Consider the following 10404-nt stretch of genomic DNA (forward strand, 5'->3'; position numbering starts at 1 on the left):
CCAGGAGTGGCCATGGGTCTCATCCTATCCAAATGCCCTGCAGGCTGCCGGTGCCCCCAGTTCCAGGCAGACTCTGTCTCAGCTTCTCAAGCTGTCATTCTGGGCCTGAGAAGACAGAGCCAAGGAAAGGTAAACCTGCAGGTCACGGAAGGAAGAGAAATCCAGAACAGGGCCTGCGAGTGTCAGAGAAAGGCGATGGGAGGTGAGGTTACAGGCTCCATTCATTCTTCACCGTCTCTGGTCGCTTGGCCTGGCCAGAGCAGATTCTTGTCCATCTGCATTTAGGTCAGGCTAGGTCTACATAGGCAGACACTTCCTTCCTGTCGAGTCAGTTTACAGAGATGGAAGGGCCTTCTGCTGGCCATGAGGCCAGATGTCAGCAGAGGCCAAGTAGGGCAGGAGTCCCCTGACTATGGAGCCCACACGGTGCCAGGTGTCAGAAGCAGGTGACTTTGCTAAATAGAGGAGTCAGCTGTTGTGACATCGGTGGAGAACATTCGCTGGGCAGGCAGGAGGTGGCTCTAACTCTGGAGAAACCAATTCCAAACACAGGCTTCCTGTAAGTAAGGAACTCATTGTTGAGCCCCTCCTGGGAATCAGAGATTTACCAAAGAGTTTCTTTAAAAAAGGATGAAAGTTAATATTTTAACCTGTGTGGTTTTGTTTTTTGTTTTTGTCATTGCGATCCCTACGGTCCTTTCTTCCCTCAAACGGGCCTCGGGCCTCTGCTGTCCTGAGGTAGGAGACTGTCTTCAAAATACAAAGAGAATCAGAAGTTAAATCTTGGTTTCTGAATTTCTCTAGGACTCAGCTTTCCTATAGATAAGAGACATGGAGAAATACATAGGCGGTCATTTCTGGTACTGTTTGCCCCCACCTCCACCACCTGGCAGCTGGTATAGTGGTGAGAGAGTCTCGGGGGCTGATCTGAGAGCACGTCTGATCTCTGGGAGATGCAGCCTCACAGATGTGTCCGCCTGGAGAGTAGATGGAAGCGGCTGGAGAAGGTTCACGGAAACTCTGCAAGGCTGCCTGCGGGGGCCTGGAAGTTGTGAGAGCTGTGGGCCCTAACAGTGAGAACTGCTTGGCTGGGGTTGCTGGATCCTGAGCACCCAGCTCAGTGAACACCACGAGAGGGGGGCCTTTGTTGAGGGGCTCCCACTGGGCAGATGGGAGCAGGGAGCCGAGCTCCTGGCTCCTCCCACAGAAGGGTAGTTGTAACAAGAAGCCCTCACTTTTCTTGGTCCAAAGCCAGCTGGCCAAACATGCCCACCACCCTGCAGGTCTCCTGATGACCTAGTAGAAAGATTTTACTTTTGGTAAACTCACCATTTGGTGAGTTGACCTTTCTTTTTTTTTTACTTTAGAAATAAACTCTATTGAGGTACAATTTAACCCAATAAAGTGTATTCATTTGATAGATTTTGACAAACACATACAAATGTACAACCACCACCACACTCAAATCAGAGATCACTTTCGTTGCTCCCTGAAGCTGCCTCACAGTCTTTTGTGGTCAATGACTCCCCTTCCCTCTGGGCCTCAGGGAAACACTGACCGGCTCTTTGCTGCTATTGATTAGATGGGTCACTTCTGGAGCTTAATATAAGTGGAATCATAGTATTGTCTTTTGTTTGGCCAAAGTTTGAGATTTATCCATGCCATTGTATGAGTTCTTCCTTTTTCATTTCTATGTAGTATTCCATGGTAAAAATTAAATTTGTTTATTCATTTATCAGTTGAAGGACAAAGGTGTTTCCCATTTTCAGCAATTATGAATAAATCTGCTCTAAACACAGGCACAGGTGTTTGTGTATGTATGAGTCTTCATTTCTCTTGAGAAAATAACTATGACTGGAATGACTAGGTCTGATTGATTTTTACCTAGTGACCTAGAGGGAGTGTGATGTCACATCTGGGCTCATTTGACAATCCTAGCCTCCTGTCCTGGCACTTCTCCACTCTCCCTCCTTTCTCTCATTTTCTTCTCTTCCTTTCCCTTTCCCTTCTTTTCTTCTTTATTCGGTTGGCTTCCCTTTTGTTCCCCACCCAACTAAGATTGAGGGAGCCCACTGGGCAGATGGGAGCAGGGAGCCGAGCTCCTGGCTCCTCCCACAGAGGGGTAGTTGTAACTAGCAGCCCTCACTTTTCTTGGTCCAAAGCCAGCTGGCCAAACATGCCCACCCCCCTGCAGGTCTCCTGATGTCAGCTCCTCAGTCAGGGAACGTGGTGGGGGGCAGCGGGGGGAACTCCCAGATTCCACAGGGAGAGGGCTAAGGGGGTCTTCCAGCATTTTCAGCCTGGGGCTGACCTGACAGGGCCAGGTTTTCCTGGCACTGTTGTTTTAAGAACTGTATCTGACGGTTCTTGTCTACCCCATTCACTGGTGCTGTGTCTTTAGACTGAATTTGGCTCCAGTCAGGTTCTAGCAGAGAAACAGAATTCCCCACTGATTCCATCTGGTTCAAGGCCCTGAGCCAAAGTCTTGCAGTCATTTCCTGAGAGCTCTTCCCCACTATCTCTCAGGACAGGGGAGATGGGGGCTGGGCAATTGGCACGAGAGGCCCTCACATCAAGTCATAGGTTTGACAGATACCAGCAGAGCCAAGGAATGTTTTGGCTCCCTTTGTTTCAAGGTCAGGGTCCATCGTGTTTGGGAAGACACCATGGTGTGGGGCAGAGCACTGCCCTGGAAGCCAGGAGTCGTGGGCTCCAGTTACAGCTCTGCCGTGTGATACGAAACAAATGGCTCCCTCTCTCTGGGCCTCACTTTCCTCTTCTGTAAAATGGGAGGTTGGACTAAGTCAGTCCAAAACCCCAGGAGTGGGGCCTGGCATCCGTATGCTTCCGTCATCTCAGGTGAGTCTGAGACACGACAGTGGTAAGACCACAGAACCAGGCAGCCTCAGGGCCCTTTCCTGTTTCTGACTTTTGCTGCCCACTGAGGCCACGCCTTGCTTGGACATCAGCTCAGTATAAGAATAAACAGGAGATTCACAGCGTCCTTCTGAATACAATATGATGGACACCAAACTGTCGAAGCAGCGTGTTGAGTGCTAGAAAGGAAGTACAGCCAAGTTAATGGTCAGGAAAGAGCAAAAATGACTAACGCAGGCTGATATTTGGTGAGGGGGATGGGAGACCCTGTGAGGAGGGCACTGGGGGTGGGGGCTGAAAACAGAGCTCATAGCCTGTCCTCAGCAGGATCCAGGGCTGCCAGCCCCTCTCCCCACCTCCACACCACACGTGTGAGAGTGTGTCTGTGTGTGTGTGTACTTGGGAGCGGGATGCACATGTGCTCTTTCTTGTCAGGGGAAGAAGGACCATGATCCCTCACTGGAGAAGGAAGTCTCTTTGTACCAAACTGGTTTAGCATCGTGAGCCCCTGGGGCTCCTACACAGAACCCTAAAGACTCAAAGCTTGTCCCCACAAGCTTCAGCCCTGCTTGTCCTGCCTTTTTTTTTTTAGTGATATCTGGTTGATCTTAAGGTAGTGATGAGGATTGGAGCTAGAGAATGTGCACCCAGGAAGTGGAGAGTGATGACCCGGCTGTTTGACACAGCGTGACCTCTGGGAGGCTCACTCCTGCCTGGTTGCCTGCCTCCCTCCTACTGGCTGTGTCTGGTTGGCAGCAGGTGGGCTCCAGGGCCTGGGAAAGCCAAGCAACAGGAAGGAGGCACTGGGGCAGAGGGCATCCATGGTGACAGGGTGGGTGGGGCCACCTTTGGGCTAACTCTGCAGTCCTGCTGCTGCAATCCAGACAGCCTGGGTGAGGCTTAGGGTGCAGGTGAGCCAAGCGCAGCTGGCAGACAGGGGGCAGGAGCAGAGAGGAGCAGGAGCCTGAAGCAATTCAGGAAAACTGGATTCTCCAGCTCCTTCCTGAGAGGACCGGGGGGGTAGGGGGGAAACTGGGCTCAGGCCCTGTGTCACGTGTGTAGGAGCATTGCAACTATCTCCTGCGAAGTGGAAACGACACCGCCCTCCTCCCACTGTCAATGTGTCTTAGGGGTGTGGTGGGGTGAGAATGTGGAACCTTTCTGGTGCGGACGCTTTCTGGTGATGCAGAGCTTTATCACTACACCATGGGGGAGGACTCTGGATTCCAAGAGTGCAGAGCTGGGCCCTATTGCCCCTGGCCTGGAGCTGTGAGCTCTTGTTTGCTTCAAACGATAACGGAAACTGAAGGCTCATTTGAGAGTGATCAACCAACATGGTTGGCCCAAGACTGTAGATTTTCTGGGATAAGGCACTTTCAGTGCTGAAAGCAAAGTCCTGGACAAACTAGCATAACTGGGTACCCTATTTCTAACTTCTCTTGGAAGTATTTTCTGAAGCAGAGTCATACCTGGTATGCCAGACATGGAGTTTATAATTACTTATATTTATAATTATTCCTAGGCTTTATAATTGAGGCAAAATAATTTGATTATTTTCTGACTTTATTATGGAGTATATGAACAAGATCTATATGGGACAATTCCAAGTTTTCAGGCTAATTCTGAGTTTAAGGCATGACTGAGTCTGTCTGTCATGGGACTCTGATACCATGCACATAATGACCTCCAGCATCCCTTTCCACTTCCACCAAAAAGAGAAAATCCTGTTCCTTTGGGATTTTATGGAACTGTCACTTGTGGGGAATCTACCTACCTTTTCAAATGTGGGCCCCTGACTAGTGTGGCCAGTTGGCATTCCCATCCCTCAGACTTGGTGACTTGTTAAGGACCTGCTAGACCTCCTCTTCATTCTTATTTTTCTTTTTAGGATTATATGGGGGAAGAGAGAGTGTGAGAGTAGAGAGTAAGGGGAGAGGGAGAGGGAGTGGGAACTTCTTTTCTCTGGATTATGAACTCTAAGGAAGATGTAACCTTCGAGGTACTTTTGGTCATCTTTGCCACCATATGGAAGGACTTAGCCTTAGAAATGAAGCTGACATGGAAAAAAGCAAAGCTGAGATGGGGAGATAAAGTTCTGAGGACAGAGTCTGGACCACTAGATTCAGCTGTGCCTGAAGCCTACTTGCTGCAAAGCCCACGAGCCATGACTTTCTAGTTACAGGAGACGATAAAGGCACTTTTCCCCTCAAGCGTCTTTGAACTCACTTTAGTTACTCTGCCACTTTTGACTGAAAGAGCTCTAAGATGCCCGGCCACTATATCTGCAGGTCTCCACTTGGGGGTCTCCAGCAGGAAGAGAGGAGGATTAGTTGGGGTTATGTCCTCTTCCATCTCCTGAACCAAGTCCCTTATGCTTTTGTAAAAATGAAAGTGTTAGTTGCTCAGTCATGTTCGACTCTTTGCAACCCCATGGACTATAGCCTGCCAGGCTCCTCTGTCCATGGGATTCTCCAGGCAAGAATACTAGAGTGGGTTGCCATTCCCTTCTCTAGGAGGTCTGTTGCAGGAAGTGGGCTTTTGTCTAAAACTTGGAAATGAATTGTTTGAGGAGACACATATGCTGACAAAGCAAGAGATTTTATTGGGAAGGGGAATGTTTTAAACTTTATATGTAATGTCATATAAAGGATATGTATTCTGCAGTAAACAATTTTCTTTTATTTGGTATTATATTTATAACATTTGCCTACATTAATAGGTATATATCTGGCTCATTAATTTTCATAGCTGTAAACTATACCACAATTTATTTATCCATTTTTTGTGCCATGGGCACTTAAGTTGCCTTTAAGTTTTTGCTCTTACCATATTTTATCAGTGTTTTTTTTTTCCATTTTGAAATATTTGAGTTATGGGATACTTATTAAAAATGATGATGTGTAATACTGGATGATATTTTCCTTTAGTGAATGATGTGTCTTAGATTCAATGAAGAATGGTATTAAATAATACTACTGTGAGTTTTCTTGTACATGTTGTATTTCTTTAATGTATATACCCCAAGAGTAAAAACTGCTGGCTTAAATTGGCTAGATATTGCCAAATTGTTTTCTAAAGTAATTTTTACTAATATCTCTTCCACTGCTATGTAAGAAAACTCCCATTGGGGGAATACCAAGGGGGCATCATCTAACTTTTTTACTTTTGCCAATCCAACATGTATGAAATTGTCTCTTATTCTGCATTCTTAAAAATTTATTTATTTATGACTGTGCTGGTTCTTTATTGCTGAGCATGGGCTTTCTCTAGTTGTGGCAAGTGGGGGCTACTCTGTAGTTGGGGGGCACAGGCTTCTCGCTGCGGAGGCCTCTCTCTCGCTGCGGAGGCCTCTCTCTCGCTGCGGAGGCCTCTCTCTCGCTGTGGAGTACAGGCTCTAGCGCCTGCAGGCTTCCGTAGTTGGGGCACACGGGCTTAGTTGCCCCGTGGCATGTGGGATCTTCCCAGACCAGGGATCAAACCTGCGTGCCCTGCATTGGCAGGTGGATTCTTAACTATTGGACCACCAAGGAAGTCCCTCTCGTTGTAGTTTTAATATGCATTTCCCTGATTATTAGTAGTTTTGGGTATCTTTTCAAGATTGCTCATTTCTCTAATCCATATATTTGAGACTCTTCATCAACTCCCCACATTCAAGCCTCTGAAACCTCCTTTACCATAGTCAAATCCAACTGCCTGCAATACTTATCAACGTATAGCAGTAGTTACCAAAAAAACTATAAAGCTATTTATACCCAAGTAATTTCCACGCTTGGGAACTTATCCTGAAGGAACTGCTACATGCTTAAAAACATTAATTGCATCTAAATTTTTATGCTAAAGAATTGAAAATCACTCAAATACTCAATACTAGTAATGCATATGTGCGTGCAAAGTCACTTCAGTCATGTCTAACTCTTTGCAACCCTGTGGACTGTAGCCCACCAGCCTCCTCTGTCCATGCGATTCTCCAGGCAAGAATACGGGAGTAGGTTGCCGTGCCCTCCTCCTGGGGGTCTTCCTGACCCAGGGATGGAAACTGAGTCTCCTGCAGCTCCTGCATTGCAGGCAGATTCTTTATTGCTGAGCGACCAGAAAGCCCCAATACCAGTAGATATAACATTAAATTATGGCATATTCCTATGACTGAATTCTATGCAATCATTAAAAGGAAAGCTATAAAGAGAATGTATCAGTATAAAAATATATATGGATATGTATATTTGAATTTAGGGTATAATAAAAAAGGCTTATAATGCAAATAAATATGCAAGTTATACATTTTCCCATAAAGGCCATAACCACAAGGGAAAGCAAGATCATATTCACAATAGCAATGAAAAATAAAACAAACCTGGGGAAAATACACAAGAAATTTCCATGTGAAAAAGATGTTATTACAAATTAATAGGGAAAAGTGGGTTATTTCATATTATATTGGAAAAGTAACCATTTTATGAAAAAATAACCATTTTGCCACCTGGAGAAAAAATAAGCTGGTTCCTTACCTATCTCGTTATATTAAAATAAATTGCAGATGCTAATACAATCTAGCCAGTTATTGTTTTTACATCATTAGTGAGGAAGTAAAACACAAGATGCAATGAAGGAAAACAAGTGGATAATTTTCACTATATACATATTAAATTTCTCTATGTCAAAACAACCACAGATAATAATAAAAGACAAATTTGTAATAATATTTTCCAAATTTAGGAAGGGCTAAATTCCTGATAAAACTCTTTCAAATAGATACTAAAGTATAAACAAGTCAATAGAAAAATTGACAAAAGCTACAAAGAGGTAATTCATGGTAGGACTATTTATGTTGAGTGAGTGAGTGAAGTTGCTCAGTCGTGTCCGACTCTTTGCAACCCCATGGACTGTAGCCTACCAGGCTCCTCTGTCCATGGGATTTTCGAGGCAATAGTACTGGAGTGGATTGCCATGTTTATGTTAGTGGTTCCCCAATTTTGCTGAACATTGGAAACACCTGGAGATCCTTCAACAAATATTGATGCCTGGCTCTCAGATATTCTGATGTAATTCGTATGGTATGTGAATTGGGCACTGGTATTTTTAGAAGCTCCTCTGATGATCTGAGCATTCAACAAAGTTTGGAAATCATTGGAATATGCAATAAGCCTGTAAAGGACTATCACTAATAATAAGAATATAAATTAAACAATGAAATGCCATTTTCATCTATCAGATTGGCAAGGAAAAAAGCTGGTAAGACTCAGTGTTGGGCAGGGGGTGGGAAAGAGTTAACAAGGTTTTGTTGTGAAGAGGTAAACTGGCACAAACTTTTTGGAGGGTAATTTGGTAATACCTGTGAACATGTAAAACTTGTGGGATTTTTGGCCAGGGGTTGTGTTTTTAGAAATTAATTGTGCATAAACTCTTGCACAAATACCAAGAGATGTTCAATTTCACACTGTTCCTGTAACTGCTTTTTGTTGCTGTTGCTGCTTGTTTGTTTCGCTTAAAGAGGGCTATGCCTTAGTGTTACTGAAAGAGGAGGGGTCCAGCTGCTTGCTGCTTAAAAGCCAATAGGCCAGGTTGGTGGAAAGTTTGCTTTATTTCAGATGCTGGCAGCTGGGAGGGGAGGGAGGACATCTATCCAAAGGCCAACTCCCCCTCCTCCCCACCCTACACTGGCAACCAGTGGGGCAAGCACTTTTATAGACAGAGAGAATGGGCTACATGCAGAAACAGCAGTCAGTTCTGACAGTCATCTTCAAACTGGTCATCAGTGCTCTGACCAGCATCATCTTGGTTGTTTTAGATACACAAAATCACTTCAGATGGTGACTGCAGTCATGAAGTTAAAAGATGTTTACTCCTTGGAAGAAAAGTTATGACCAACCTAGATAGTATATTCAAAAGCAGAGACATTACTTTGCCAACAAAGGTCTGTCTAGTCAAGGCTATGGTTTTTCCTGTGGTCATGTATGGATGTGAGAGCTGGACTGTGAAGAAAGCTGAGCACTGAAGAATTGATGCGTTTGAACTGTGGTGTTTGAGAAGATTCTTGAGAGTCCCTTGGACTGCAAGGAGATCCAACCAGTCTATTCTGAAGGAGATCAGCCCTGGGATTTCTTTGGAAGGAATGATGCTGAAGCTGAAACTCCAGTATTTTGGCCAGCTCATGCGAAGAGTTGACTCATTGGAAAAGACTCTGATGCTGGGAGGGATTGGGGGCAGGAGGAGAAGGGGACGACAGAGGATGAGATGGCTGGATGGCATCACGGACTCAATGGACATGAGTCTGAGTGAATTCCAGGAGTTGGTGATGGACAGGGAGGCCTGGCGTGCTGCGATTCATGGGGTCGCAAAGAGTCGGACACGACTGAGCGACTGAACTGAACTGATGTTGTGGGTACCGTCTGGCCACCATGTAGTTAACTTCTTTACCCTGGTGTTTTAGTATCTATAAGACACATCACAGGATGTGGTTCAGAATGTTATCTACAGCCCTCAAGAAAGAGCGAAAGGTCCTTGACTACACTTAATGACTATATTATTATTGGTCTCCTTTGACTGTTTTCCTTTGTTTCTGCATTTCTTATTTCTCTGAGTAAATGTATTCTTTGACCAAAGGATTTCACAGACAAAAGGCATGCAGAGGACATGGTGGGGCAGAGGGGCAAGAACAATGGGGTCCTGCTCCATTTCATTAGGAATCACTGATGGACTGGGGTAGATATCATCCCCTGTCCTCACATATCATGGTATTTGGGTCTGGGATGTTGCTGACTGGTGCTAGATAGCACTCTCCATAGATTTATGTAGAAGTAGAGAAGCCTCTTGGGGGAGAAAAAGAAGTTGAGGCCTTGACTTCTTCCCAGTGGGGGATTCAAGTTATCAAAATGTATACAATGATGGGTCCCCAATAGTTCCCAGAGACAGTCTGGTGGTTGTACTCTGTGTTGTGAAATATTTATGATGAACTGAAGGATCCTTTGAGGTCAGATGGCCAGGAAGGACAACGGGACAGGGGCAAGGCACAAGAAGGATGAGGGAAAGTTGGACCAGTATCTTGGGCTCGGTATGAGGAATTAGCTTATTGGAAACTAAGGCACAGATAATGCTGAAACTCCTTTGTACTTATTCACCTTGCTACCATAGGTCTATTTGCAGGGAACTGGCTTCCTGTGTGGACTGAGCCTTATCACATCAAATGATACTTGGTAACCAAGGAATTTTGCTAGGGGAACTCTCCTCACTGATCCTGACAGGGCAGGTGCATCCCTTAACCTGGGCACATCAGCAGAGCTGCTTTTGTAGAGAAGTCTAGTCCCAACAGATGAATGATGGGGGAATGCTTTATGGACAAAGATAATAGTCTGGGAGTTCTCTGGACTATTTGGGGGGAAATCTTGGGGAAATACTGAATTCTCTGCCAACTTGGCAAGGAGGAGAATGGAACCATTGTAATTTGCATATTAACAACATATTTTCTGGGCAATATTCGTGGCATCAAAAATTGGAAATGGGTTTCCCCGGTGGCACAGTGGATGAGAGTCT

Source organism: Budorcas taxicolor, chromosome 10, assembly GCF_023091745.1.
Source record: "Budorcas taxicolor isolate Tak-1 chromosome 10, Takin1.1, whole genome shotgun sequence".
NCBI lineage: Eukaryota > Metazoa > Chordata > Mammalia > Artiodactyla > Bovidae > Budorcas > Budorcas taxicolor.